The sequence below is a fragment of the Macadamia integrifolia genome, chromosome 6 (assembly GCF_013358625.1).
Source record: "Macadamia integrifolia cultivar HAES 741 chromosome 6, SCU_Mint_v3, whole genome shotgun sequence".
NCBI lineage: Eukaryota > Viridiplantae > Streptophyta > Magnoliopsida > Proteales > Proteaceae > Macadamia > Macadamia integrifolia.
The window spans coordinates 22,275,302-22,281,799 of record NC_056562.1 but is presented as its reverse complement, the minus strand read 5'-3'; positions in this window follow the sequence as shown (position 1 = coordinate 22,281,799).

Below are 6,498 nucleotides of genomic sequence, written 5' to 3'. Positions count from 1 at the left end.
CTTGCCCATAACGATATATAAACTGAAATGGTTGTTTTAATCCAGTTTATTTAATTATTTCTCTATATATCCATATATATTTATTGTTCAGATTGTATCATTGTATGGTCCCCTACTCAGTTCCCCTACATTATTTACAAAATACATTGTTCCAATGATCATAGCTTCTTCGATCAGTCACTTATCAATGTACTTTCTCTTTCCTCCGTCTCTCTTTGGTATGATTTCTATTTGTATTTATTAACTATTTTTTAGAAATTATTTGTGAAGGTAAATAATGTACCACAAGTAGTATTCATTTGGTTACTATTTATAAAATAGATTATATAATGAGAAAATATGTTTCAGTTTTCACCTTCAACTTTGAGCTTCGAACGAGAGAGATGATAGGATTTGGGGGTTTTATTGAAAAAGTATAAAACATACTGAAGTTACATGTTTACCATTGATTTTGAGTAGTTTAGCACACGTGCTCATTTAAAATTGTAAAAAACAACATAAATGATTTGTTTCCACAAATCACAAATAGCTTGAGAGTAATTTGTGATTTGTGATTTATTCTAATTTGTTATAAATAAAAATAAGTGCCATAAATTATACCAAAAACTTGTAAAAATATAAATAAGTCAAATAAATAGAAATATAAATCAAACCAAAGAGAAATTTTTAATTTTCAAATAATGAAAAGTTTTGTACTACCAAGGATTAAAGTATCGGTATCGGTCGATCAAAATTAAGATACGTATCGGAGGGTATCGTATCGTATCGGAGATACGCTAAGATACGCTAAAGATACGCATATAAATGGATAGGGAACACATTTTTATACACTTTTGCATAAAAAAACAGTTAAAAAAAGTTATATATAACATGTAGAATGCATAAATACTTAAGTAGAGGGTATCGTATTGATAGACAAATATATTGAGTTGAAAATGTTCAAAATGATGAGGGTATCATATTGATAGACAAATATATTTTTTTGAGAAAAATCAAAATTTTCCATGGAAGTTGTAGAACACTTGTTTTTACATAACATATAAAAAATCTAAACATTTTTAATCATTGAGCATGAGTAGATCTAAGAAATTTGAAATAAATTGAAACCCTCATTTTCTCTTGAAAAAAGTTTGTAAATCCTTATAAATCCAATGATTTCATGTAATAATGATGCACAAAATGTGATTCTAAGTATGATGAACTAGGGGTATCAATTCGTGGCCCGAACTGACTAAACCGATCGGGACCGACCGTTTATAGACCGGCCCGGCCCGGACTGTCTATTAAACGTGTCGGGCTTGAGCCCGGACCATTTATTAAACGTGTCGGGCTTGAGCCCGGACCATTTATTAAACGTGTCGGGCTTGAGCCCGGCCTGTTTATAAACGGTCGGTCTTGGTTTTGCCACTTGGACCGTCGGGCGCCCGATCGAGACCGACCGTTTAACACTCGATCGAGACCGGCCTGTTGTGCACTGGCCTAGCCCGACCCTTTAATGATTGTAGAATACCTATTTTACTCCCCAAATTAGAAAGTAAAAACTAAAAAGTAAAAACATGTTCACATTTTAAATAATGGTTATATTTGGTATCATTTATTAATTTATTGTCATTTTTTTGGGCTTGCATGAGTGGGCTGAAATATAAGAGCACATTTTAAAGAGGGCCCGTTTAAAAATCGGTTAAAACCCGTTTAACATTAAACATGTCCGTAGCCCAATTAAGGCCCGACTAAAGCCCAATTAAGGTGGCCCGATTATAGCCCGAGGCCGACCGACCGAATATAAAATGTACCATGCCCTCAATAACTAAGCCCGATTAGTTAAATGGGCGGACACGGTGTAGCCTTTGAAAGTCTTCAAGCCCGATTAAGCCCGATCGAAACCGAACCGACCCGACCGATTGACACCCCTATGATGAACCTTAGATTTGTAAAAAAACTTGAAAATCTAAGGTTAAAGTTGAAAAAAGTGAGTAAAGATTCAAGAACTTACTATTCAAAATTTTCAACTTTCAAGTTCAAGGTTCTTCTTGGACTATGTTTTTCTCCTTCTTTGAACCATTCACTTCGACAATGTTTCTTTCAATCTACCATTTGAGTCTCCAAAAAGGTGTGTGAATCAAAGGGGAAGAAAGAAGAGAAATATAGAAAACTATTGGTGAGAGTTTGAAGTGTTTGTTTCAAACAATAAAAGGCACATTCACGGGAATTTTCATATTTTCAGTCGATACATACCGATACGGTATCGATACAGTACGATACGGCTCGATACTGCACGATACGGTCGATACATACCGATACGGTACCGATACTCTCGGGAATTTCCAGATTTTCAAAAGTTCATATCGCAGAGTATCGTATGTATCGGTACCGATACGATACGGCACGATACGATACGTATGATACGACGATACGCAAAAGGGGACCCAAAATTCTATGTAGCATATCGGCCGATACGGCACGATACGCACCGATACTTAAAACCATGTGTACTACAACAAAAAAAGTCATACCAACACCTTAAAAGAAAATCCATAATTAATGTGGATTTTTGCAATCTTCATCAGTATATGAATCAACTAGTATTATTCTGGATTGGCAACCTTTTGCATATTTAATTCTTCTTAATTATTTAAAGATAAACATGACAACAATCCAACTATATAATTCTACATTTACAACAATAAGGTACCAATGTTGCCATCTGGTAGTCAAGCAGTCGAAACAACCTCTCAATATTCTCAGGGTAAGGCTGCTTAGGTCTCATCCCCGTGAACCTTGTACATACGGGAGCCTATGCACCAAATACACTCTTTTTTCTTTTTTGCAATTTCAATCACATAAAAATATATATATATATATATCATTAAATACTTTCATGGCCATAGCTTTAGAAAATATTTTTAACAACCTCAACATCCTCGGATTACATTTAAACGGGAAGAAACATGCCATGCCCATAAAGAATATATATATATATATATATATCATTGAAACTTACCGTATAAACATAACCAGATTTAGTCAATGAATTGAGATAAGCCAAACATTGTTTATTGTGATCTCTTATAGGTTCAGATATATATAGATGTAACCGGCTAAATCAAGACCCTATAAGTAAATATTTACATCTCCTCATATGCAAGCATATCCACAACCACAACGTTCCCAATGCAAAAGACCATATAAGACAAGAAAATATGTTGTACTCCCACTTAGGCTCTTTTGATATGATTTCTATTTGTATTTATTAATTATTTTTTAGAAATTATTTATGACGATAAATTATGAACCACAAATAGTATTCGTTTAGTTACTATTTATAAAATAGACAATATAATGAGAAAATAGGTTTCAGGTTTTACCTTTAGCTTTGAGCTTCGAGCTTCGAGCAAGAGAGATGATAGGATTTAGGGTTTTTTATTGGAAAAGTATAAAATATACTGAAGTTACCTATTTACTTTTGATTTTGAGTAGTTTAGAACACATGCTCATTTAAAGTAGTGCAAAAATCAACATAAATGATTTATTGCCACAAATCACAAGTAGCTTGAGAGTAAGTTGTTATTTGTGATTTATTCTAATTTATTATAAATAGAAATAAGTGCTATAAATTATACCAAATACTTATAAATATAGAAATAATTAAGTCAAATAAATACAAATACAAATCAAACCGAAGAAAGCCTTAATCATGGACCATCTAGTTATAACCAAATAATTTGACTACTTGATAAAATCGGTTGTTCCAATTCCTAGAATTTCGCTGAACACCAATTATAAATCTCAATAATTTGCAGACCTTGGGTTTCTATAACATTCCAATGTCTTCTCAAGCTATTAATTATAGAAAGTAGTTTTAACGTCATAGTGGTAAAACCTTTAGTTCCCACAAGATTGCTTTCATTGCTTGGTCTGAGATTTGTGTACCCAATCCTAATCTGGTATTTCTCCTTTATCTTGGTTGGAGATTGCTTTCCAGTCCCTCTTCCCTTTGGACAAGAGTAATGAATTTAAAATACTTTCCTCATTCAAGTATTATTGATCATGATTTCACACTTAAGAAAGGATGGTGGACTTCGAATAGCATTGTTCACATCTTACCTTACCTTAAAAAGGTCTAGTTTTTCTTAATAGCTAGTATAGTTCAAATTTGTTGGTTACTTTAATATGGCGGATTCTCATATAAAAAGCAATCCCTTCTTCCAATGACCAAAAGGAGAGTCATCATTCTCTTCAAAAAGTTTGTTATTCTAGGTATTTATCCTATCACTTGGTCAGATGATATATTTATTCTAAGTTCTAACTGATGGATAGAAAAGACATGGTTAAATTAGCCACATGTAAAATTTTAGAATCTATTCAATCAAATATCCTTTTTTTTATTGGTACAGATCCCATAATATATCCATGCATGTGTAGCGGTATTGAATTTACACCAAAAAAAAAGTGTAGCGGAATTGTATACATGATCGTGCACTCTCACAACTCTAGGTTAGAATAAACGGTTTAGATTTAAAAAAAAAATATATATATATATATATATATACCTTTTCCCATAATAGATGGTTGAGACTTTTCTTGTGATTTTTTAAAAAACATCACATTCCATTGCTGGATGGATAACTACCTGAAATTAAAACAAATGAAAGGTTTCTCGACGCCAACAGGCATAGATGATATCTCTATACCATCACCCAATTTCTTGTCATTTAGAAGATGATACGGCAATTTTAGTCATATGGATATCTAAGTAATGGTGTAAACTACTCATATAAAATTGTGGACACAAATTCAATCATTTATACCTTTCTATGGAATTGCATAGTATACCCTCCCTTGTATGCTAATGCACCCTCTCTCTACCCTTATATTTTTCAAGGGTAGCATTGAAATCTCCTATGTTTTTTTTTATCACTTGACAAACTCTATTCATTTTCACTTCCATTTCGTCCAAACCTGTTTGCGTGGGTGCTTCTTTCTAAGGTGGAACGCTCCCCTATCAATGCATTTTTATATCCCATAGTTTTGACATATCGCTTAGCCCTGTTCATTTTCGGCGCAAGAGGGCTCAATATTGAAACTAAGTTTGTTAATCAATTTGGTTTTAATTAATCAATTCGGATCAACGTATGGAGATTAAAAACTAGAACAAACCGTCTCTTTATCCCAAATCAAAACAAATTAATAAACAATTCCAATTAAAATGGTTTGCCGGCTCAAATTATTAGTTTGAGTATCCTGTTGTTATCGATACTGTCAGTTCGAGTCAACAGTTTTGGACCCAAATGGGAAAGAATCTATTTTTGAAATCCAAGAAAGAGATCTAATGCTGATGGGCTTGAACAAAAGCATCTAGGCCCAAGTTTTGATTTAAGAGATTAAAATAATTTAAATTAAAAGGAAAAACAACGCTCCCTAGTTGCATGGTTCCTATACCTAGACATATAGATGGTGAAATGATTATTCCATCCCTATGAAATTAAAAAAATCCACCCTATTGATGCCCTTGTATATCCCTTATAGGCCCCATACTAGTGCAAGGGTCACTTGACCAGGGTGTGTTCGTTTCCCCTAAATTAATTTAGGGAAGTGTTATTTGTCTAGGAACATGGCTCCCACTCATACATGAGACCCAATTAGGGGACCCTTTTGGTTCAATCTATGAGGAGCAGTGAGTCATTTTATAAGGGAAGAGAGAGAGTGTATGTGCAAGCCAAGAGCCATGCTCCCGAACAAAAAACTTTCTTACAAAAATTTAAATAAAATTACACCACTATAAAATAGTCGAGTATATAGAATACCAGAACTAATCGGTTATTAGTATGTTTAATCAATTGTGTACAGATATTAACATTTTTTTTATATTTTTTTATTTTTTTGGCATCAGATATTAAATATTACGAGGAGAACCTTATTCACACTCATATTTATCCTTTAACAACTAAGAAGAACTAAATACGCAAGAAGTTGTTAATCCTGAGTAACACTAGATGATCCATATATTGACGAATATGACAGAAAATCCACATGAATTATGGATTTATGATAGGTAGCTAAGTATAGTTCTTAATGTAGAGGTGTCATCTCCACCAAGACCCCAAAGGCATCCAACTGGCCAGTGTCCAATTCTCAATCTGTTGATCATCTAAGTTCCAGGCCCAAACAGGGAACCAAACCCCAAATCAACTTTGATCTAAGGTATCGGCGGTGACCGATACCAACACCGATACTATGATCCCTGCATAAACCGACCCGAGAGAGAGACTTGTTTTGCCGCTGACAGAGCCACCGTACACTTCGGTCATTGTCCCTAGCGTACATTCTCGATTTTGAATGACTTGGCACTGTTCAAAGAATTGGTATTGGATCGATCATATTGGTCATATCGTATTAGTATTGGTTGAGACCGATATTAATACTTGATCAATCTGGATCGATTATCAGTATCAGTTTAAGAGTAAAATAGTAAAAAAAAAATACTTTTGTAAAAAAAAA